Source organism: Pinus tabuliformis, chromosome Q (assembly GCF_031772625.1).
Source record: "Pinus tabuliformis cultivar Carrire ecotype Pingquan chromosome Q, CPIR1, whole genome shotgun sequence".
Lineage (NCBI taxonomy): Eukaryota > Viridiplantae > Streptophyta > Pinopsida > Pinales > Pinaceae > Pinus > Pinus tabuliformis.
The window spans coordinates 1331803692-1331830223 of record NC_142296.1 but is presented as its reverse complement, the minus strand read 5'-3'; positions in this window follow the sequence as shown (position 1 = coordinate 1331830223).

The window sequence follows — 26532 nt, the reverse complement described above, 5'->3', positions numbered from 1 at the left end:
ATGTGGAAATTGTATTATTGTAAATATATTGTAAGTGAAATTCCAAGTGTCATTAGTGGAATGTGAACAATCACTATGAAATGTGAAGTGTCATGAGGATAGTCCAAGAGTCAAAGGAGAATATCAAGGGTCACCCCACACTTTGTTATATATAGAACCTCATAACTCATATTAGGGGATTTTGGGAGCCAAGATTTTGGCTAGGAATTGCTTAGAGAAGGCTTGGAGAGTATTGTAGTGAGCCTTGGCTTCTCCACAGTGCAGAATGAGTATATATCTTTGGAGGAGCAGGTGGTGTTGACGGTAATGTTCCACTATTGGGGCTAGTGGTTGTCAATGGTGTATGTATGGATGGAACTTTCACTTAATAATATATAATAGAGCCAACACGTTTTCATGCATATGTTGTTATTATAATTGGAATATTCTGGTTTCTTTAGAAATTTATGTTATTTAACTTATGCATTTGTGTATGAATTATTTTATATGCGATTGTATGAATCTTGTTGTAGACATGTTGTTGGTTTAATCCATCACTTTAGATTGTGGACTATTCTGCTTTCCAGCTTGTGATGTCATTCCGCTTGTCTGTTCCTTTGAGGATGCATACTATTAAATGCTTCTAACGGACACAATTACTTTTCCCTTTTGTGCGTTAGAACCCCCATGCATCTCACTTGACTCACTGTAAGGTCACACACTCGCTTCTGACAAAGTTTTCATACTTACCTTTGTGCGCTATTGCAATCAAGGAATTTCTTTACTACCCACTGTTGGGACTCCCACTCCAAACGGTCTAAGGTCTGTTTGGGACTTTTTACTAGGGAGATCAACTTAGATGTTGGTGAGTCTAGTACCGTCAACATAAACATAGATGCATTGATGGTTGCATCCATACTATGTCGTCTATTGACATGTATCATCAGATGTATTTTTGTATTGGTTCTTTGAGACATTTATGTTCTGAGTATGGGAATTCCTACCTCAATGATGATTATATATTGCATTGTAACATTTGATTGATTGTTTTAGGTCTCCGACTGCAATCTCTAACCCAAAACTTGGCATGATAAAGTGCTTCAGTCACCAAACATCTCTTCTGACTTTTCACTTTAAGGGGAAATCTATTACACGTCATTTTGTCACATTAGGAAAATGACCTTTGGTTTGGATATTTCGCTATCCATAAATGTGTTCCAAAGTATTCCCCTGTAAAGTTAAAATCCAAACTATTCCAAATAAAGTGAAATCCTAGATCCCATGGCTTAAAACCCTGTTTTTGGCTTCCTACGCAATTCCCTAGTCAATCTTTACGCATACGCAGAAGAGTCCATTAGAAACTATGCATAAATGCACTCTATCTTACAATGTGGTGTACACACATGACTTAACAAATGTAAAAATAAAAAGTAAAGTCCATAAGTTTTTTTAGTCATATCGATTCTGACTAACAAGCTTCAAAGGGGTGACTATTCAGCCCTAATCCCTCCCATCATGGAGCTACTATGTTTCTTTGTGGAACCCCTATCCCACCATTAGTGGATCTCATCCCTTAGGAAATGGATCCCAAACTTCCCCTCCTTGGCCTATAAAGCTAATACAAGCCTGAGGATTGTAAAGGAATGTTGGAAGTAGGCTTATGTTGTAGGAATAAGGTTGGAAGGCTATTCATTAAAGGAGGGGGTTGGAGATTGTGGGAAGGGACTTGAAACATCAAGGCTTCAAGGCTGTAAGTCTATTCTCCATTTTATTAATATAAAGGCAACTTTTCTTTCTCAATTATGTCTTTTCCGATATAATTTGTAGGATTCCTTGATCCCCTACATAGATTATGATTGCATATTGATCATTTTTTATATATGATTGAGTTAATTACTTCGTTTATCTCTTATGCTATATATTTGATGCTTTGATCCCATGTATGTTTCTGTCTATGCAAATATCCTTCAAGACATCATGGAGAAGTTGCGGGGAGAAATGGGAAGACATCTAAAGCATTGAGGAGAATCGGATGGTCGAAATATCTAAAAGAGACTTCATTAGGCGTTTTGATTAAACAGTAAGTGACTTCTATCATAGTGTTTGTTTCAATCAATATAAATCTAGAGAAAGGTAGCAATTCCTGGTTGTTTGTTACTAGATTTCTCTGAGGTCTAGGGAGATCTCTCTTGTCTGCAAGAGGGATAAGCCCACATAACACCACCACATAATCAAGGATTAGTGTTGCCATATTACTCCTAATAGCCACAAGACTATCCACCTGAGGCTGACAAATAATAAAAATATACATTTTTTCTCCTTTATTATAGATATATCCATAATTAATAATTAATTTATCATATTACTTAATGATTTCATGTGTTTTTTGATCAAATCACCCTCTCTCATCCTTAGAATATAAATATTATTAGAAGAAACAACTTGTTAAATATGTAGTTTGACTAGTACAAGTTCACCATCTTTTCCCACAATTTCTTACTAGTGTCTTCCCACAAGACATTCAACAACGTTATATCTGCAAGATATATTTGAATCATACTCCCTTATTTTCTTTTTATTTTCTCCCAATCCTTTATCAACATGATAGTTGAAGGTGTTCTAGGTTGCATAGTGATCCACCACTCTCTATTGAAGAGGAGATCTTCAATTTTTAGCTTTCGTAGCTCAAAATTGTGACCATTAAACTTCTTGATCTCAATTCTTGTACTACTAACCATCTTTCATTAATGAAATTTTCATCTTAGAGATTCCACTCTAATAGCATTACCTTATATCTAATCAAGAATTTAGTTCCAAATCCAATATCATGCAACCTTTGATGTCAAAGGTTCTCCCTGTTAGCCAAAATGTGTTATAGTACTAGATGTTTGGTATAGGAAAACCTTTCACCAAGCTTTGATACCAATTGTTGGATCACCTAGTCCACTTGATTTATTTTTTCCATCCAATTATAAAGATCAACCAAAAATAGAGTCTAGTTTAAATGTCTCAATCAACATAAAAATTTCAAGAGGACATTAAGAAAACAAATTAGACATGGCACACATGTAAACATTTACACAATACATCAACATTTTACCCTGGAAACCCTTAACTAGGAAAACCAACCAATCTTCTAGTTTTACCTCCCTTATATTATTCATTGAATATGCACTTAATTACAAAAAACTTCAAACTTGGTTGACATCTAAGACAAGTGCTCTCATAGGCCTCCTAATCTCTCCCAATCAACATTTTTCATTAAATTCCATTAACCTGATATCATGCTCTATTTATAGGTATATTCTTACATAAGAAACCCTAATTCATATTTCCAAAATTAGTTACAAATTGTTGAATCCTAATGGTCAAGATCCTAAGAATCTTAGGATTCCTAACCATTTCTAACACAATTCAATTGTTAGTCGACTTCCCTTCAACTACTAATATTTGTCAACTACACACATTCTTGACTATGATTTTTCTTAACTGATCTAGTTACCTATCAAATCCCATTGGCTACTCAAATTCCTATTGAATTTAAATACCTTTATTTTCCTTGAATTGACCACTGATTTGTTCTTAACCTAAATTCTAACCATCAACTTGTCATGATAGTCTAGTTGACTCTTCACCTAGTTGATTCTCCCTATCTAGATTTTTGTTGAGGCTCATCCCCGGTCAATTCACCTTAATACCTAGTTGACTTTCTAAACTCCTATAAGCTAAGTTACTTTTATAAATAATATAACACCTCAAAAATATGGAGAGTAATCTTATATATTGTCTATATATGACTGACTTATGGATGATAATAAGGGTTTCCACTTGTCTTTACCTTGACCTAGGTGCAAACTATTATTTCTTATCAGCATGATGTTTATTTCTTTGGTAAGGTCTCATTTTCCTTTATCATCTTTCAACTTTAGTAGGTTTGGTCACTTGAGATTTAGTAGACCTCATGGGTTCTCAGTTTAATATACCATCCAAACAACTTAATCAAGATTCATGTTTAATGTTGTTAATTTGTTCATATTTGGGTAGAAATATGCCTTGTTTTGTGTCTCCAATGTCTCCAAATATATTTAGAAATGATTTTTAGGTTGTCTACTTGATCAATCAAAGTTTCGTTTATTATCCTTGGGTCATGCTATGTACTCCTAATTTTTCATACCTTAATATGCATGTCACGTATAGCTTATAGATCATATATGGGAGTTTCCCACAATTCCATGTAGTATGGATGAGAAACCTATAATTCCTTGATGAAAACTTGTTGTTTAGTTCATACAAAAAATTGTTTCCAATGGCTAGTCCTGTAACATCCCCACTTTGATCCCTAGGATTATTGTGATTAATTATGTTGACATTGCTTATATTGACATTTATATGTCATGGTTGGAATAAGTTGAATTAGATAAATTAGAAATCCCATGTATTTTATTTTCTTGATAATGAAAAATATTGTTACAATTGACTAAGAATATAAACATTGATATATAATAGGATACCACAAGTGGGAATTAGTAAAGGGGTTGTGGGAATTACCTTGCCTACATTTTTCAAAATCATCATCAAAGCATGCTGTAAAATTTGAATTTGAAATATACCTCTCTCTTTTACCTCTTACTCAAATCCCATTGATTGAAAGAATGCTAATATTTAAAAAGCACACTTTCTACAATAATGAAGGTTGAGTGGTGGTTGAGGAATTTCCTCAAAATTCAATGGGAGGCATTGATAAGAGTGCCCACCTTGATTTTCAAAGTTCGCCCATAAATTGCATGGAAAAATTTGGAGAATCATGGGGTTGTGCATTAAAAAGGAAGAATATAAGCACATGAGTGCAAGAAAAGGTGAATATTTTTCATGTAGAGACATCTACACTTGTGTGGAAGTCTTTCTTGAGAAATTCAGTCTACTATACTCAGTTATTTACCTCAAATTCGAGTAGGAACACTACAAGAAAAATGTCATTGGTAAGGGTCATGCTTGTGACAGACCTTTAAGGTCTGTCACCAATGTCGCATATGGTGATGGTCCTTAAAAAAAAATTGTTGTAAGTGTATATAGTGATGGTCCTTTAAGGTTTGTCACTAAAGCCATTTTCAATGACACTTTTGGCGAGCGTCGTTAAAGGCATGTCACTAATTCTCTCTTTGGTGACACTTTTGGTGAGGGTCATTAAAGGTCCATCACTATTTATCTCTTTTGTGACACTTCTAGTGACAATGTTTTATTGACCCTCACCAATGCTCTTTTTGGTTACTTTTGGTGAGAGTAAAAAAATTTCATCATCGTTGATCATTCTAATGAGTTGTTGATGATGCTATGTACATGTTACTATATTTTTTGTCAAAAGATAACAATTGAAGACCATTGTTGTGGAGTCCTTTTCATTATGTGTCCAAGGCCATAGTAGTTAGAGTTAGCCAAATCGTTAAGAAGTAATTAATGTGTATCATTTGCCTCAAGTAATAAGAATATTTTTTCCTATGAGTCAACACATGATTCATCTCTATTAGGTTTATTATCTAGCAAATTCCTTTTAGATAAAGTTCCACTAGTGTGTGTATGAACTATAATATTTAATACATAATCAAGGTTTGTCAATTCTATTAATGAGAGAGACCTAAAACTCCTCAACACTCATGGCACACCTTAACATGCTTTGGCACACACTAACATTCCTTGGCACCTTGCATGTCTTGGAACATCTTTGTACCTATAACATCTTGCCATGAGTAGGATGCCTGAGCACATGTTGGCATGACCTAGCATAGCATAGCACTCCTCTAACATGTGTTAGCATTCCCCGTAGTCCCTAGAATGCCCTAGAATACCTTGGCATAATATTGCATTGACAGACATTAGAACTTGGCAAACATTGGAACTTGGCACATTGGCACTTTTGTGACTTGGGAACCCAACCAATTCATTAGAAAAATAATATTGTGCCCAACCCAAAGTCTCCCTTTCTCTAAAATTGCTTTGTCCATGCATTATCACAACCATAGGCTTGCCTCCTACAAGTCATATTCTAAACTTCTCCTAAAACACTTCCTCTTTGGGACACTTGGAATTCACTAACACTCAGCACACACTCTTATTCATTCATTTCCAAGCATTTTGACCTAGTTCTCCCTTGTGTTCCCCTACCACTCCCTAACACTCCTCAGCATCCATTGACACTGTATTCCATGCATTAGCACACTTTTTCATTCCTTGGCATGCCTTGACACTCCTTAGCTATCATGACCTCACAACTTCCCTTACTTTTTTTTAGACTTGGGAACCCAACCAAGTCTTGCCTCGACTACAACAACTTAACAAAGTTATAGTTACTACAACTAGACTATGCCTTGTTCACCTAAGAAATTCCTATAACACATCTTAGGCTACTCATGTCCAATCTCAACTCATACCACTTAAAAAGTTACCAATTCAAGGCTCACATCCAACCATGGCCATAAAACAACTAAGCAACACATTTTACATCTTGACATGCCATAGCACCTGGCACGTCTAACAATCTCGTAGAAATATGTGGTGCATGTTAGCATCCACTATATTTATTGGTATTCTTTGCACTCCCTATCACACCCTAGTATTCCCTGAAATGCCTTGTCACTCTAGCATGTCTTGGCACTACCTAGCATATAACTTTGTCACTCCCTCCTTAGAACACTTGGAACTCGCTGACACTCCCTATCTCACACTCTTATCTATTCATTTCCATACATTTTGAGCTATTTCTCCCTTTTGTTTCCATGGCACCAAGGATAATTTTAGGGGCGAATGTTCGCCCTTTGGCGAAATTAAGGGGTTTTAAATTTTTAGTGGGCAAATATTTTGTATCATAGTACATTTTTACAAATCACCTCAAATAGCCCACCTTATTTTAAGGGAGAGGGTAAAAAAGGTAAATTTAGCCCTTGAAATTAGGACTTACAACCTTCCATTCGCCCATTTTCAAGAATAATTTTTATGTAAGTGAATCCATTCGCCCATTTTCAAGAATAGGTTTTATTTAAGTGAATCCTATGGGCCAAATACCATATTTATAAAAGAAGTATGGTAAATTAATAAAAATATAAATAAATGAGAGGTATGGTAAATAAATAAAACATTTTTTATATTTACTCCATAAGTCACCTTATATACATGTAAGGGTGTAAACAAATAAAAATATAAGTAGAGTGGAGGTATGGTAAATAAATAAAACATCTTTTTATACTTACTCAAAAGGTATGGTAAATAAATAAAAATATAAATAAACTAGACGAATTGTAAATAAATAAAACCTCTTTTTATATTTAGTCCATAACCCTCGTTCTATTTATGAAGGCTCAAGAAAGAGGTTTTATTTAAGTGAATCCTATGGGCCAAATACCATATTTATAAAAGAGGTATGGTAAATTAATAAAAATATAAATAAACCAAAGGTATGGTAAACAAATAAAACATTTTTTTATATTTACTCCATAAGTCATCTTATATTTACGAACACTCAAAAAATGGGTTATATTTAGGTGAAACCTATGGCCAAAATACTATGGGACAAATACCATGGACCCATGGACTAGATTGTTATTAATACCATGCAAAAAACCATTATTAACCCTAATATTAGAATTAATAAAAATAAAAATAGCACATGGTATTGACCCATGGTATTCACCAAAATGGCACATGGTATTGACCCATGGTATTCACCTGGAATGTAGCCTATTTAAATGGGAGAATTAAACCATCATGTAGCCTATGCTAAGATTCACTAGGACTTTACAAAGTTTTATTATTTAGTGAAAGACTCGCCAAGATCTTACAAGATTTTATAATTGAGCAAAATATTCGCCATGCCTGGTGAGAGATTCGCCAAAAAATTATATATACATATTATATTATTGATAAAATCGCCTTCCATTTTTCCTATATACCATGGAGATTCACCCATTTATTATATTTATAAATTTAGGGGGACTTCTTAAAATTTTCCCTGCATGGCACTCCCTATGACTCCCTGATACTTGAAAAATCTTGGCATGTCACCCTTGTTAGTTCTAGACTTCATAGCCTATCACCAGGGATCAAAATGGGCTCTTACTATGTCTAGTTTTCAGAGATTTTTTGCACATGAGTTTTAGTGAAAATCATATCCTAAGCATGTTCATTAGAAGAATGTCGGAAAAATATTTCCAACGGTATATCACACTCCCAAAACCGGCTCACGAATCAGAAGATATGATCGAAATGAATGATTGATTCTTGGTTATGCATGTTTTGAAGTCATTTGTTGTACACAAGGACAAGTTTACTACAAAATCAGTTTCTGAAGTAATGGATAGGGATTTACAAAAGTGAAATATTTTTTTTTCAATCACATACCAATTAAAAAAACCTCCTTCAGTTTATTCACAAGGGTTACTTTGTGGGTGATATGCAGTGATATTTCAATCCTACATTAAAACAAAACAAATATTGCAGTTATTTTACTGTTTTAGTCATTTTAGTGCGGTGCCATTTTACAACAGATGGAAAGTAATTTTGAGAAACCCAAAGAGGTTTTTGTTAAACACGAGCCATATAAAAAAAACCTATTTCCTTTTATTCATAGGTATCGGGAATTGGAATATTTGACTAGATCTTTACAACTCATTTTTACATATTTAAATTTCTAATGATTTTCTATTTTAGAGATTATTTTGTGGCACAGATTCTGAGAAACTGGAAACGAATTTCTAAAATTTGAGAGAGATTTTTCTCTAGCATGACCTTATCTACAAAAGCCTCTTTCAGTTTTGTAACGCGTGATATGGTTTAGGAGATACAAGTTCATATTTAACACCTATTTTCAGAAATTTGGTCCAAGTTTAATGTAACTGATTCTATTTTTAAGAAGATGGTTGAGATCAATTCCCTTAGTACAAGGATGAGATAAATGTATATATTTTATGAATTTCATAGTGAAGAGGTTCGATTTTGGCAACAAAGAGGCTACTTGGCATTATGTAAAATTTTCATGAATGTCATTTTAATAAAGCAATTTTCTGCCCTTTGGACCTGGGATTCATCACAATGTTGATGTTTAGTATGTTTTTCCTGTAATTCACTTACATATTTTGTTTTTATGCCTTTTTTCAACATTATCTAAGAGATATGTTAGGAATGCATCTGTAATGATGCTCCTTTCATGATGATTTTTCTGTTAGTTGTAATGGTTATCTTATTCATCCTTTGCTAGATGCTCTATTGAGCAACCTCATGATTCTCTTTCGTCTAAAGTTGTTGCTGCAAATCCATCCTTTGTTTGATTCCTACAGGGTAGTGGGCTTTTCCCCCTACTATTCTTACATTCATAATGTTTATCTGGCTAAACATGGCACTTAATTTTCCCCAAGTTCGCCGGCAGAAACTGGCATCGACTCCATAGTCCAATCATCCTTTCTCTTGCTGTTTTGACCTAAAAGTTTCAAACAAATCCCCGCACTCCATAACTAGCCTAAGATTTACTTATTTCAGTCATATCTTGTTGGAAAAGAGAGAGCCCTCTCTAGTTTGGTAGGGCTAGATGCCAGATCAAAAGCTTGGTCTGTGGTTACCTCGGAATTGTCTTTTCTCAGCCTTGAGGTTCATTCTGAGTGATAACATATTGGCACGTTGCCGGGGAATGAGGAGACAGATCTTCTCCAGGAAAGATCATTCAAGTTGCAGATCTCATCGCTGATGGTGGACAGTAGTCAGACACATATGAAGGCTGAAATCATCTACTTGGCGGCTCCACTGTTCGAGATCCCGAGTTTCAAAGTGTTGATGGTGACTCCACTAGGTAAATGAAGGACTCAAATGTTGCTTCTATTTGTTCAAGGTATTCATGTATCGATTTTTCTAATCTTCCTGGTTTTCCTAATTAATTTCCAAAGGATGCATATATTTTGAGTACTGGCCCTAAATTCAATGGGGAAGATCTGACTTTGACTCTAGAACATATAGCAAATTTTAAAACATTTGTGAAAATTCTTAGAGTTAAAAAGGAGGATGTGTTTATCATATTGTTCTATGATTCGTTTCAAGGGAAATGTAGACAATGGATCAGAAGTTTTCCTATCAGATCTATTAAGTCATTTGTAGATTTTTGGCATATCTTTCTTGAAACATGGATGAACAAACAGGAAGAATTCAAAATGGAGGTGCCCTTTATTCAAGGCTTTAGAGAATGGGAAGATATGTGCATGGCTGATGCGGTAGATGAGAACTTTGCTTCATCTCTTGCTTTATATCTGAAATCCTATCGATGTAGCCATGAAGTTAAGCTCAATTTTTTGCAATATCTTGCAATCAAAATTGAAGGAGAGCTAACTGAATTGGAGTCCTAAATACTGTCCCAGGATCTGGACTGTCGAGTCCCATTCTTTGGGGACCTTTTTCAGCAGAAGAAAGAGAAGGTAAAATTGCCCGTGGATATTTGCATTGATAGTTTGCAGCTACAAGCATGTCTTGAGGAGTTGGGGCAGAAAACAGATTCTGGTTTCTTTGATCCTATTGCAACATATATGGAAAAAAATTTCAGTCTGAATAACAAGCCAGATTTCCTTTTACACAGCCACACTCATTTTGTGCATGTATGGCTGTCAGCATTTCCAATTGTGTCATGGTTCGAGCACTTCTAAACAAAATCCTTGTCACAATTACTTTATTGGTTGGTCTGGAATCACAACATTACTTGATCTATCAATTTTGCATCAGAGTAGGGTAGATTTGTAAATAAATAAGCTGCCCAAGGTAGCATTTCAGTTTCCGGTATTTGTTTATGTACATATGGCAGTATGTATATGTTTTTGGATTGGTATGAGTTTTTTGGGTTTATAAATGTTTGTGACTATAATTCCCAATGGATGAGGCACTTAGTCTACAGTGTTCTTGACACCACCAAGGAGATTCCATCCCCAATAAGGCTAATGTTAGTCCTAGACTTCGCAGCCTATCATCAGGGATCAAAATGGGCTCTTACTATGTCTGGTTTTCAGAGATGTTTTGCACATGAGTTTCAGCGAAAATCATATCCTAAGCATGTTCATCAGAAGAAGATCGGAAAAATATTTCCAACAGTATATCACACTCCCAAAACCGGCTCCCGGATCAGAAGATATGATCGAAATGAATGATTGATTCTTGGTTATGCATGTTTTGAGGTCATTTGCTGCACACATGGACAAGTTTACTACAAAATCAGTTTCTTAAGTAATGGATAGGGATTTTACAAAAGTGAAAGAATTTTTTGTCAGTCACATACCAAATAAAAAAAACCTCCTTCAGTTTATTCACAGGTGTTACTATGTGGGAGATATGCAGTGGTATTTTAAGCCTACATTAAAACAAAACAAATTTTGCAGTTATTTTACTGTTTTAGTCATGTTAGTGCAGTGCCATTTTACAATAGATAGAAAGTAATTTTGAGAAACCCAAAGAGGTTTTTGTTAAAAACAAGCCATATAACAAAAAGCTCTTTCATTTTATTAACAGGTGTCATGAATTGGAATATTGACTAGATCTTTATAGCTCATTTTTATAGATTTAAATTTTTAATGATTTTCTGTTTTAGAGATGATTGCGTGGCATAGATTCTGAGCAACTAGAAATGAATTTCCAAAATTTTAGAGAGGTTTTTCTCCATCATGACCTTATCTACAAAAACCTCTTTTATTTTTGTAACAGGTGTTATGGTTCAGGAGATACGAGTTCATCATTAACACCTATTTTCATAAATTCGATCCAAGTTTAATGTAACTGATTCTATTTTGAAGAAGATGGTTGAGATCAATTCCCTTATTAAAGGGATGAGATAAATGTATATATTTTATGAATTTCATAGTGTAGAGGTTTGATTTTGGTAGCAGAGAGGTTGCTTGGCATTGTGTAAAATTTTCCTGAATATCATTCTAATAAAGCAGTTTTCTGCCCTTTGGACCTAGGATTCATCATGGTGTTGATGTTTCGTATGTTTTTCCTATAATTTACTTACATATTTTATTTTTCTTCCTTGTTTTAGAATTATCTAAGAGATATGTTATAAATGCATCCGTAATGATGCTCCTTTCATGATGATTTTGTTGTTAGTTGTAATGGTTGTCTTAGCAAAATTCATCCTTTGCTAGATGCTCTGTTGAGAAACCTCATGATTCTCTTTCGTCTAAAGTTGTTGCCGTAGATCCATCCTTTGTTTGATGTTTGCAGGGTAGTGGGATTTACCCCCTATTCTTCTCACATTCACAATCTTTATCTGGCTGAACATGGCACTTAATTTGCCCCAAGTTTGCCGGCAGAAACTGGCATTGACTCCATAGTCCAATCATCCTTTCTCTTGTTGTTTTGACCCAACACTTTCAAAAAAATCCCCGTACTCCATAACTAGCCTAAGATTTACTTATTGCAACTGCATCTTGTTGGCAAAGGGAGAACTCTCTCTAGTCTGGCAGAGCTAGTTGCCAAATCAAAAGCTTGGTCTATGATTAGCTCAGAAGTTCCTTTTCTCAGCCTTGAGGTTCATTCTGAGTGATAACAGCCCTGACACTCTATCATTCCTTGGCACTACCTACCATACCTTGTCACTCACTCCTTAACACCCTTAGAACTCACTAAAAATCCCTGTCACATACTCTTATTCATTCATTTACATGCATTTGAAACTAGCACTCCTTTATGTTTTAGTGGCACTCCCTAACGCTCCCTGGCATGCATTAGCACACCCTAGCACTTGGCACATATTGGCATATCATTGCCCTTACCTCTAGCATGCCTTAGTACTGTAAAGAATATCTTGTCACTCCCTTAGCTCACCTGGAACTCACTCACAGTTCCTGTCACAAAATATTATTCATTCTTTTCCATGCATTGTTTTGACCAAGTGGTCCCTTTTGTTTTCATGGGACTCTGTAACACTTCCTAGCACGTGTTGGCACACCTTAACACATGACACATCCTGGCCGGATGCTTCCCTCACACTCTAGCATGCCTTAACACTTCCTAGCATACCATGTCGCTCCCTCCTTAAGAAACATGGAACTCGCTGCACTCCCTATCACACACTCTTATTCATTCTTTTCCATGCATTTTGACCTAGTGCTCCCTTTTTTTTCCCTAGCACTCACTAACACTCAGCATGCATTGGAACACATTGGAGCTTGGAACATCTTAGCATGCTTCCCTAGCACTATAGCATGCCTTGGAACTGCCTATCATACCTCGTCACTCCCTCCTTAGCACACTTGGAACTCGCTAACACTCCCTATCACACACTCTTATTCATTCATTTCCATGCAATTGAACTAGTGCTCCCTTGTGTTTCCTGGCACTCCCTAACACTCTCTAGCATGTGTTGGTGTCACACCCTAACACTTGGCACATCTTGGCATGACTTGGCATGCCTAACATTCCTTGGAACTATCTAGCATGTGTTATCATTTCTTGGCATTTCCTAGCACATGTTGGCACTCCTAGTTGTCATGCCTGTATAGATAGCCTTACCTTTTTTGCGACTTGGAAAACCAACCAAGTCATTGAAAAAATATTGTTGTGCCTAGCCTCGACACTCCCCAACACTCATTGGCATGCATTCACACTATCTGGCATGTGTTAGCATGCCTTTTCATTCCTTAGCATGCCCTTGGAACTCCTTAGCTATCATTCCCTCACAACTATGCTTACATTTTTTGCAACAAGGGAATCCAACCTAATCTTGCCTCAACTATAACAACAACTTGACTATAACAACATCTTGACCAAGTTACAATTACTACAACTAGACTATGCCCTATTCACCTAAGAAATTCCTATAACTCATCTTAGGCTAGTCATGTTGAATACCAACTCATACAACTTAAAACGTTACGAAGACAAGGCTCACATCTAACCATGGTTGTAAAACAACTAAGCAACAAAGTTTACATATTGACATGCCATAACACCTGGCACACCTAACAATCCCTTGGCACTATGTAGCACGTGTTAGCATCCCCTGCATTTCTTTGCATGCTTTCGCACTCCCTAGCACATTCTAGCCCTCCCTGACACTTATCACACACCGTACTCTCTAACACTCTCTTCCACATTCTTATTCATTCATTTCCATGCATTTCAAACTAGGGCTCCCTTTTGTTTCCCTGGAACTTGGCCCTAACACTCTCTAGCATGTGTTGGTGCCACACCCTAGTGCTTGGAACTTCTTGGCATGTCTTGGCATGCCTAAAATGCCTTGGAACTATCTAGCATGTGTGAGTACTTCCTGATATTCCCTGGAACACATTGGCACTCCCTAGCTATCATGCCCTCATAGACAGCCTTACTTCTTTTGCGATTTGGGAACTCAACCAAGTCATTAACAAAAAAATGTTATGCCCAACCCAAATTCTCCCTTTTTCTGAAATTACTTTTTACACACCTTATCAAAACCATAGGGTTGCCTCCTACAAGTCTTATTCTGAATTTCTCCTAACACACTTCATCCTTGGGACACTTGGAATTCACTGACACTCCTTGGTAAACACTCTTATTCGTTCATTTCCAAGCATTTTGACCTAGTTCTCCATTGTGATGCCTTGGAACTGGATAGCATACCCTTTCGATCCCTCCTTAGCACACCTGGAAATCACTGATACTTCATTTCCATGCATTTGAAATGAGTGTTCCCTTGTGTTTCCATGGCACTTGACCCTCACACTCCCTAGCATGCATTCATTCCACACATTGGAACTTGACACATCCTAGCATGCCTCTTATGCTTTGGAAGTATCTAGCATGTGTTAGTACTTCTTGGCATTCCTTGGTACACCTTGGTACTCCCTAGTTGTCATGCCCTTGTAGACAACCATACTTTTTTGTGACTTGGCAACCCAACCATGTCATTGGAAAAACAATGTTGTGCCCAACCCAAAGTCTCCCTTTGTCTGAAACTTATTTTTCCAACCCCTTATTGTAACCATAGGCTTGCCTCCTACAAGTCTTATTCTGACCTTCTCCTAACACACTTTATCCTTGAGACACCTGGAATTCATTGACACTCCTTGACACACACTCTTATTCATTCATTTCCATACATTTTGACCTAGTTCTCCCTTGTGATGTTATGGCACTCCCTAACACTCCTCAACATGCATTGACACTATCTGGAATGTGTTAGCACACCTTTTCATTCCTTGGCATGCCCTGGCACTCCTTAGCTATCATGCCCTGACAACTACCCTTACTTTTTTTGGGACTTAGCACTGCCTAGCATACCATGTCACTCTCTCCTTAGCACACCTGGAACTCGCTGACACTCCCTATCACACACTCTTATTCATTCATTTCCATGCATTTTCACCTAGTGCTCCCTTTTGTTTCTCTGGAACTCCCTAACACTCCTTAGCATGCATTGGCACACCTTGGCACTTGACACATCTTGGTATGCTTCCCTAGAAACTTTGGCATGCCTTGGCACTGCCTAGCATACCTTGTCACTCCCTCCTTAGCACACTTGGAACTTGCTAACACTTCACTTCCATGCATTTGAAACTAGTGGTCCATTGTGTTTCTGTTAAAATTGGAAACTAGGGCAAAACTTCATGTGGGTCATCTTATTCATGGCTGATAATATTTTGATTAGATTCCTCTCATCGAGAGGTGTAGGATTGATATAAATATCATCCAATTCCGATAAGTATTAATGGAGATATGAATTTATTTTGATTATGGAATTATTATCAAGCTCACCTACAACTCATGTAGGCTTAAAAGCCCAACAATCGCATCTATTCAAACACCAACATTGTGTATAAATATAGGAGGAATTTTCCTCATTTGGACTCACTCATCTCATCACATCTCTCTCTCTCTCTCTCTACTGCGCAGAAAAGAGTCTCTTCTCTATTTCGCAAAAAGGGTCTCTCCCTCACACATGTGAAGCCGGAAGCTGCTGAAACAGAAGCTACAACTGCAGAAGTAAAGATTGACCTACGTGGACTAGAAGATATCCTCATCTAAACTACGTTGTAGGTTCATACAAACCTCCTCTGAAAGACACAACTTTTGGTGGTGGAATCAAGTCAATCCAACAGACGGTTTGCAAGATATTGACTACCCTAGTTTGAAGTCGGAAGCTGCCAAAACTGAAGCTACAACTGCATAAGTAAAGCTTGACCTACGTGGACTAGAATATATCCTCATCTGAACTGTATTTTAGGTTCATCTGAACCTCCTCTAGAAGCTGCAACTTTTGGTGGTGGAATCAAGACGATCCGACGGTCGGTTTGTGAGATATCGTCTGCCCTAGTTTGACGATGAAGTCGCTAATGCTGATGCTGCTGATCTAGGGTTTGCTACCGCTGATATGAATCATATTTATTGTACTATTTCTCTCTGCTGAATTATTGAAGATAAAAGAAGATTTGATCAAAGGGTTTCCCCACACATTGTGGGGTTTTTCCCTGGCTAGTTGCCACATCTTGTGTCTCTTGTCTTGGCTTGTTTTCTGTTGATCGTTTAATGTTATATCTACACTTTAATTTATTTACATGTGATTGCTAATCTATGGAATATAATAAGGAAAAGAACTAAACTGTTATAAGCATAGAACATACCATAACTTAACATGGTATCGGAGCTGAGGTGAGGACAAAGCCCGAGCAAGAGCAAGAGTAATCACCGAAGAGAAGATTGGCAAGGATATCCTAAAAGAACGATGGGGTCCTCAACACTCTTTCCTGCTGAAGACAAGATTCGTGAGAAAGCTGACTATCACGAATGGAAGATGTCTATTGATCTAACCCTTGAGGATCAAGGAGTGTTGGATCATGTGAGAGTCAATATTGTTGAGCCTCCATCAAATGCACCTCCTGCTGCCAGGAACAAATGGAAGAACAGAGAAATTAAAGCAACAAAGATCATCTAGGACTCTATCGACAAGTGCTTGGTGGCCTAAATCTCTGAATTAGACACCTCCAAGGAAATCTACAATAGACTGGTGAGTTTATTTAAAGTTAATGATGCAAATCAAGTTTTGTTTCTTAGAAATAAGCTGAGGGAAATCAAGAAGGGTAAAGATGAGAGTATGCAAGCATACTTCTTAAGAATCACCGAGATCAAGAATGATCTCCTATCCATTGGGGAGACTATTACTGATAGAGAAATGGCACTCAAAACTCTTGGAGGATTACCATCTGAATGATACATGTTCAGGACTACTCTTCTGAACAATAATGTAATTCCTGGTTTCGAGGAATTAATGGCTAGATGCATTCAAGAAGAAACAAGGGTAGAAGAGCAAGAAATGCCCTTGCCTAAAGGTCCTCTTGCTACTTTTTCTTCTCATGCTAAGAAAAGAAATAATTATGGGTCTATTTCTAAAAGAAAGGTTGGACGTAAGGGTGGAAGAAAAGGACTATGTTTCATTTGCAATAAAGCAGGTCACTATGCAAGGGAATGTCCTGATAGAAAGGACTCTCACCGTGACAATAATCAAAATCCCTCTCATGGTAATCGAAGGAATGGAAAATTCAACAGCAAAGGTAAAAGGAATGCTGGAAGTCAAGGAAGAGGGCAACCATTCAAGAAGGCTAGAAATTCCAGGCATGAATCTAACACTGTTGACAATAAGCAGGCTAAATATTATGTACCAGCTACTCTATCTACCTCCGCTCCTTTAGACTCAATGGGAATTTGGCTCATTGATAGTGGTGGCTCAAGACACTTCACTGGTTACAAAGAAGTACTCCATAATCTAGTAGAGAAAGAAACTAACTTGGAAATTGTCCTTGGAGATGACATGAAATACCCCATGAAAGGTGTAGGCAATGTTTCTCTCAAATTGAATCAAGGTAATATGATTCACTTACAAGATGTATTATATGTACCTGATCTCAAAAAGAACCTGGTATCCATCTCGGCAATGGAAGACAAAGGCTACAAGGTAACCTTCAGCGATGGCAAGGTACGTATATGGAAAAATAATGTTAAAGATTCTTTCAATCTTGGGTTTCAAGTTGATTCTTTGTATCAGGTCAGTGGAAGTCCACTAGGTGTCATGTCTTGTGATACAACTCTTCAGTCTGAACTTTGGCATTGGAGGTTTGCCCACCTTCATTACAAAGCTCTACCCGATGTAAGACAGATGGTAATAGGGATGCCCAAATTCCAAGTAGAGAAAGAAGGTGTATGTCTGGGATGTGCCGAAGAAAAGCTCAAAAGGGGACCATTCCCTTCAAGTCAAAGCAAGACCTCCGATATATTACAACTAGTTCACTCAGACATATCTGGTATTATACCTGTGAACTCCTTGGGAGGATATTCATATTATCTTACTTTTACAAATGACTATTCTCGAAAGACTTGGATATACTTCTTGAAAAATAAGGATGAAGTGTTCTCTTGGTTTTGACACTTCAAAGCCCTGATCGAGAATCAAACCGAAAAGAAGATCAAGATATTAAGAACTGATAATGGGACTGAATATGAATCTAATGAGTTCCATGATTTTTTTAAAGAGGCTTGCATCAAGAGGGAGACTACTACACCATATACTTCTGAACAGAACGGTGTGGCGGAAAGGAAGTACTGCATGATTATGGAAGCTGTCCAAGCCATGCTACATGACCAAAGAATTCTAAAGTTTCTATGGGATCAAGCTGCAAACACTGTCGTATATGTACAAAATCGATGCCCTCATCAAGCCTTGGGTTCCAAGACTCCTGAAGAAAAGTTCACCGGTAAGAAGCCTGATGTTTCTCATTTTAGAATTTTTGGAAGCCCTGTATATTTTCATGTGCCGAAAGAGAAAAGAAATAAATTGGGTGCATCTGGAAAGAAGGGAATTTTTGTGGGCTATGGTGAAAATACTAAAGGCTATAGAATCAATGTAGCTGGTCAAAGGGAAGTCGTAATTAGTCATGATGTCACCTTTGACGAAGATATGGCTCTCAGCAAGGTGAACAATCTTTTGACTTTGAGGAGCTCTCAAGAAGCCAACACCAGAGAATAGAAAGAAAAGGATGATGAATCAATGCCTAATGTAGAAGAACCCATGGATCCGATTGATCCTCCTCCACATGAGCCTTTTCTAGGAAGAGGCCTTCATGGCTTAGGGGGCTACTTGATGATGTTGAAGGACATGCTGCACCCCAAGGAACCTTTTGTGAAAGTAAGAAACCTAACAGGTATCAAGGATACCTGACCATCATGAGCACGATCATACAAAATGAGCCTTCATCATTCTCAGATGTCGTCAAGCATCAAGTATGGAAGGATGCTATGATTGAAGAATATGAGTCTATCATGAAGAATGATGTCTGGGAATTAGTTCCCAGACCCCAGGAAAAGACAGTTGTTACTTCCAAATGGCTTTACAAGATAAAGCATGCAACAGATGGAAGTACGGAAAAGTATAAGACTCGTTTTGTTTCTCGTGGTTTCTCCCAGAAGGAAGGTATAGACTATGATGAGATATTTGCACCTATTTCCAGATATATGACCATCTACTCAATCATAGCCCTTGCCGCTTCACAAGGATGGAACCTACATCAGATGGATGTCAAGACCACGTTCTTTCATGGCTCGATCAAGGAAGAGGTCTACGTGGAGCAACCCAAAGGATTTGAGATTTATGATCGAAAATCTCATGTATGCAGGTTGAAGAAGGCTCTCTATGGGCTAAAGCAAGCACCCCGAGCATGATATGAGAGGATCAATAGATACTTCATGAAGTTGGGATTCACTAGGAGTGAAGCTGATCCTAACCTTTACTTTAAGATTGAAGGCGATAAACCTCTCATACTGGTGTTGTATGTGGATGACCTCTTTCTGACAGGTGTAGACCCTCTCATTCTAAAATGTAAGAGGGAGTTGGCTTCTGAATTTGAAATGAAGGACCTAGGACTAATGCACTATTTCATAGGACTTGAAGTGTGGCAGAAGCCAAGAGAAACTTTCCTATCTCAAGGAAAATATGTGGTGAAGATATTGGAAAGATTCGGTATGGTGGACTGCAACCCTGTAACTACCTCGATGGAGCTTGACTTCAAGAAGTTAAGTGGTAGTGCTACTGGACCTATTTTATGAAATGCTACCGAGTATCGGCAACTCGTCAGAGAATTAATGTTCTTAGTGAAATCCCATCCAGATATATGCTTCGCAGTCAACACATTGAGTCAACATATGGTTGAACCCCACCACATACATTGGATTGGTGCCAAGAATCTTTGAGATATCTTCATGGCACTATCACTTATGGGTTAAGATACACTACCAAAGATGTGAGACTATTTGGATACACAGATGCTGATAGGGTAGGAAATGTGGAGGACCATAAGAGCACTTCTGGGTGTTGTTTCTCCTTGGGCTTTGCTTCGATATCCTGGATGAGCAAGAAGCAGAAGTTGGTAGTCTTGAACACCGTCGAAGCAGATTATATTGCTACCAGCATGGCCTCCTGTGAGGCAGTTTGGTTGTGAAAGCTCTTCAGTGAGCTGTTTGGATTTACATTGGATACCATCGTGATCCTTTGTGACAACCAGAGTGGGATTCATTTGTCAGAGAATCCCATATTTCATGATCTCTCCAAGAATATCGATATCATATACCACTATATTCAAGATATGGTGCAACGGGGAGCTATAAGGCTCCAACATATCGGTACAGATGAACAGGTCACTGACATTCTGACAAAAACCCTTGGGAAAGTAAAATTTCTGACTTTCCGAGAACAACTTGGAGTTGTTCAAAGACCCTCCGATGAGGGTCATGTATGATGCATTGAGCTTTGGGAGCTCCAGGGGGGTGCGGGGTGCTTCTTGGAGCAGCATATGACCAAAGGATGATTCACTATCCCTTGGTGGTATACATGTACACCCCGTGGCGACATTGTAGTAGGATTGATGTGTTCTCCTGTGAGGCCTGGATTGATGTCTTCTCCATGGCGATTGTAGCAGGATTGATGTGTTCTCCTGTGAGGCCTGGATTGATGTGTTCTCCATGGCGGCCTGGATTGATGTGTTCTCCATGGCGATTTTAGCAGGATTGATGTGTTCTCTTGTGAGGACAGGATTGATTAGTTCTCCCATCGAGGCATCCTACCCATGCAGTCTGGGACTCATGGGAAGTACCTCTCATCTGATCAATGAGCAGGGAAATGAAGTTAGGGACCACAGTAGTACCGATGGACGCATTGTTGTATCTACAATACTCCCTATGCTAGAATGACCTCCATTGATCTGGAATCAATGATACTGGTCTAGGACCAGTGGTAGGAGTTGTACCATACTATGACACTGATTTCGGGTCAGTTGAGACTGGTCTAGGACTAGTGGTACATAATCTGAGACTGTCTTCATGTCAGTGCAGTACTAGTCTGGGACCAGTGAGAGTGGTACATATTATGACGCTGACTTCGGGTCGGTTGAGACTGGTCTGGGACCAGTGGTACACACTCTGAGACCGCGATACTAGTTTGGAACTAGTGGTAGGAGTGGTACTTACTATGAAGCTGACTTCAGGTCATTTGAGACTAGTCTGGGACTAGTGGTATGCACTCTAAGACTGACTTTGAGTCAGTGGAGGATGATACTGGTCTAGGACCAGTGGAGTTGTACTCACTATGACGCTAACTTTAGGTTGGTTGAGACTAGTCTCGGACTAGTGGTACATACTCTAAGACTGAATTTGAGTTAGTATGATACATCCTCGATCATTTCTTCTTCTTCATAATTCGGACAAAAGCAGAACAGAACAGAAAAATGCAAGAGTAGAGCAGAACAGAGTAGAACAATAAAGATCAGTACAGGGTAGAACAAGAAAAAGCAGAACAACCAGAATAGAGCAGAGCAGGGCAAGGGATAGGCTGTACATGGTAGTGCATTTGATGGATGAATAGTAACGACCGATAGATAGATAGTAGATGAAGTTCTACCTAGTTGAGAGGGAGTGTTAAAATTGGCAACTAGGGAAAAACTTCATGTGGGTCATCTTATTCATGGCTGATAATATTTTTATTAGATTCCTCTCATCGAGAGGTGTAGGATTGATATAAACATCATCAGATTCTGATAAGTATTAATGGAGATATGAATTTATTTTGATTATGGAATTATTATGAAGCTTACCTACAACTCATGTAGGCTCAGAAGCCCAACAGTCACATCTATTCAAACACCAACATTGTGTATAAATACAGGAGGAATTTTCCTCATTTGGACTCACTCATCACATCACATATCTCTCTCTCTATTGTGCAGAAAAGGGTCTCTCCCTCACACATGTGAAGCCGGAAGCTGTTGAAACTGAAGCTGCAACTACAGAAGTAAAGATTCACTTGCATGGACTAGAAGATATCCTCATATGAACTACACTATAGGTTCATCTAAACCTCCTCTGAAAGCCGCAACTTTTGGTGATGGAATCAAGTCAATCCGACGGACGGTTTGCAAGATATCGACTGCCCTACTTTGAAGCCAGAAGCTGCCGAAACTGAAGTTGCAACTACAGAAGTAAAGTTTGACCTACATGGAATAGAAGATATCCTCATCTAAACTGCATTGTAGGTTCATCTGAACCTCCTCTAGATGCCGCAAATTTTGGTGGTGGAATCAAGTCGATCCGATGGTCGGTTTGTGAGATATTGTCTGCCCTAGTTTGATGATGAAGCCACTAATGCTGATGCTGCTGATCTAGGGTTTGCTACTGCTGATGTGAATCAGATTTATTGTACTATTTCTATCTATTGAATTATTGAAGATAAAAGAAGATTTGATCAAAGGGTTTCCCCACACATTGTGGGGTTCGTCCCTAGCTAGCTGCCACATGTTGGGTCTCTTGTCTTGGCTTGTTTTCTGTCAATCATTTAATGTTCTATTTGCACTTTACTTTATGTACATGTGATTTCTAATCTGTGGAATATAATAAGGAAAAGAAGTAAACTATTATAAGCATAGAACATACCATAACTTAACAGTTTCCTTATTACTTGGCCCTCACACTCCCTAGCATGCGTTTGCGCCACACCATAGCACCTACCACATCTTGGCATGCCTTAGAACTTGGATTTTCTTGGCATGCCTATCATGCCTTGGAACTGTCTAGCATGTGTTAGTACTTCCTGACATTCCTTGGCACACCTTGGCACTCCCTAGTTGTCATGCCCTCATAGATAGCCTTATTTTTTTTGCGACTTAGGAACCCAACCAAGTCATTGGAAAAACAATGTTGTGCCCAACCCAAAGTCTCCCTTTGTTTGAAATTGCTTTGTCTATCCCCTTATTGTAACCATATGCTTGCCTCCTACAAGTCCTATTCTGACCTTCTCCTAACACACTTTATCTTTGAGACACCTAGAATTCTTTGACACTCCTTGGCACACACTCTTATTCATTCATTTCCATGTATTTTGACCTAGTTCTCCCTTGTGATGTCCTAGCACTCCTTAACACTCCTCATCATGCATTGACACTATCTGGCATGTGTTAGCACGTATTTTCCAATACATGGTCCTCTTTTGTTGACAATTTGGGCCCTTTGTCTCAAGATATCTTATCTTCTTTGGAAATAGGACATAAACAAGTTGTTCTAGATATTTCAAAATGGAGCACTCTTCACCTATGTTCCTCTCCTTTGTGCCACATGTGATGTGAATGTCAATTGTCATTTTCTTGACTTAAATGTTCTTTTTTTGTACATGTGACCCTTGACTATGCCATGAAAACCCTCCAAAACATTTTTAAATGATGGGATTTCTTCTTCATGCGTGAAGCTAGTGGAATGTGACAAGTCATCCAAGATACCTCCAAATATTTGATTTGTGCCTTGGGGAATGTGAAAGATGCCCTCAATAGAAAAAACACATACAAATTTGTATCCAAGCTCCCCAAATATGAGATGTTTCCACTTGTGCAATTGTGCTTGCAAATATGTGAACTCAACAATAAAACACACCTTAAAATACATGAATGTCTCTCAAAATGTGAAAGAAGTAAACCCTTACCTTTGTTGGAAATTTGGACTTTTTGTCAGAAGATATCTCCTCTTCTTTTGAAAGAGGACATAAACAAGTTTTTTATGTTTCTAAATGGAGTAATATTCACCTATGTCATTCTCATTTTTTCCATGTGATACAAATACCAATTTTATTATTCTTGGCTATAGTGTTCTTCTTTTATACATGTGACCCTTGACTATGCCATGAAATCCTCCAAAATATTCTTAAAGGATGGGATCTCCTCTTCGTGCATGAAGCTAGTGGAATGTGACAAGTTATCAAAAATTCATCCAAATATGTAATTTGTGTCTTATGAAATGTGAAAGGTACCCTCGATGGAAAAAAATGCATAAATATTTCTGACCAAGTGCCCTAAATGTGAGATGTTTCCACTTGTCAATTGTGCCTCTTGTTGATGATGAAACTGACACCCTAGTTGTGCGAGGTTCACAAAGTGTCACTTTGCATCAACTCAAGTTTGTTTCTATTATCACCTCAGCAACGAATCCTCACATTGGATTAGTTATTGAATCCTAGGAGTGTCATAACGCAAAAAATTATGGGGTCTTTTATGTGACTAGATCACTAGCATTGAAAATCATCTTTACATTGGATGGTTTAACATCTTGATGATCCCAATCCTATTGACCACAAATTTTGTATTCAGTATTGCGTTCATTGCAGCACCTATAGTAGATATTGATGGTGTTCATGAGCCTGTTTCTAGTTGTGATAAGGGGATTAGGGGATCGCTTATCACAACCCATAGCCCCTAATGTGTTTAATACCTTAGCCAAAGGGGCCCAAGGATGTAGTTGTAAGGGAATTGGGACCGAATTTTGGGGTTCATAACATTAAAAAATTGGAATGGCATGACCAAAAAGGTTGTTGGGGGGGTATGTTATTGTGTATTGAACTAGGAAAGGGGACACAAGGGTAGCATGGATGGTAGAAGTCGGAGGTAAAATCATGGTTTACTAAGATCTATAATCCTAGCATTATAGAATGAGAAGGGGTCTTAGGACTTAGAGGGAAGGTAGTGAGATAAATTGAGAGGGGAACCACCAATAGTGGTGATAAGGGGATTAGGAGTCCATTTATCACAAACCATAAGCCCTTAGCCCATAACCACTAAGTTCCCTATCCCCTTAACCCCTACACTTACAAGTCATAACCCATAAACCCCTTGACTCATTAAATCTTAAGACACTATCCCCTAACCTATAATCCATGAACCATATCCTAAGAAATAACTCATTATCCTCTTAACCTGTGACCCTTAACCGCTAACCCTTCACCACCTAAACACCTTAACTGCTAACCCCTTAACCGCTAACACCTAAATCCCCTAAATATTAAGTCCTTAACCACTAAACTCAATTGTTTCAATGTAGAATAATATACATAAGGGAGAATAAAATGATATTATCCACATAAATTATTGAAATAACCTTAGATTAACCATGACTGGTGAGCCAGGGAGTGGGGCACTATTAAAGTTACATCATGTTTAAATTATTTTTACATTGTGAGGTTGTTCTCCAATAGGGTGTTAGGACCCTATGCCACTAGTGTAACCCCTTATTGTTGTTAGTACAACCCACTTATTATATTGATGTACCCATGTAGTGTCCATATTTTTACTATTGTGCCACATAGAAGCCCACTATTGTTATTATTGTGCCCTTACATTATTATTGTTATGTCAGCTCTGATTATGTTATGACCCCTTAGACTCCTATATATAGAAACGAGGTCTTTTCATTTGTATCATCCAAGAATTGTTCATTTATGTAATGTAAAGGAGGTTTCCCCCTCGAAGAGGCTGAATTATAAGGCGTTGATCTATCTTTTCTATCTTTTTCTTGAGTTGGTTTCATAACATTTGGTATCAGAGCTTTGGATTCTAGGGTTTCACTGCTCCAAACCGGTCATCGTGGCATTTTCACTATAACCTTTTTCTTCGATGTTTCAGAAGCTAAAAAAAAAAACTCATTTGAGAAGAAATCACGCTAAATCTTGGATCCAAATTTCATAGCTTTTTGTGCCATATTTGCAGAGATATGATCTGCGGAAGTTGGTCTTTTCGCAGACTCCTGAATTACATTCCAAACAGGTGACCTGGGGAAAATCTTCATAACTTTCCCTCTGAGCATTGGATTGAAATTTCGTAAGAAGGTATAGAAAGAGGACGGACTGTACTTCATGTATATATTTTTCAGAGCCAAAGGTCGAAATAGTGACAGGTGGCACTTCATACAAGTTCACTCCTCTGGAAAGGTCTACAATCAGGTCATCTTGGGAGATTGTGCATAAATATTTCTTGGAGAATCCAATTTGGATCAGACTAGTGGCATTGGAAAGAGGACGCAGAGGGCTACTACAAGTTGAAATTTTAGAACTTAAAGATCCGAAAGCACAGAGTTACAGTCGTTTCAAGATCGAGCTCCTAAAATCAAGAAAAAGCAAGATGAGAAAGTTTGATGGCAAGGATTCGGTAAATTGGATACTTCATATGGAGAAATATTTTCATATACATGGTGTACCACTGTTACAAAAGG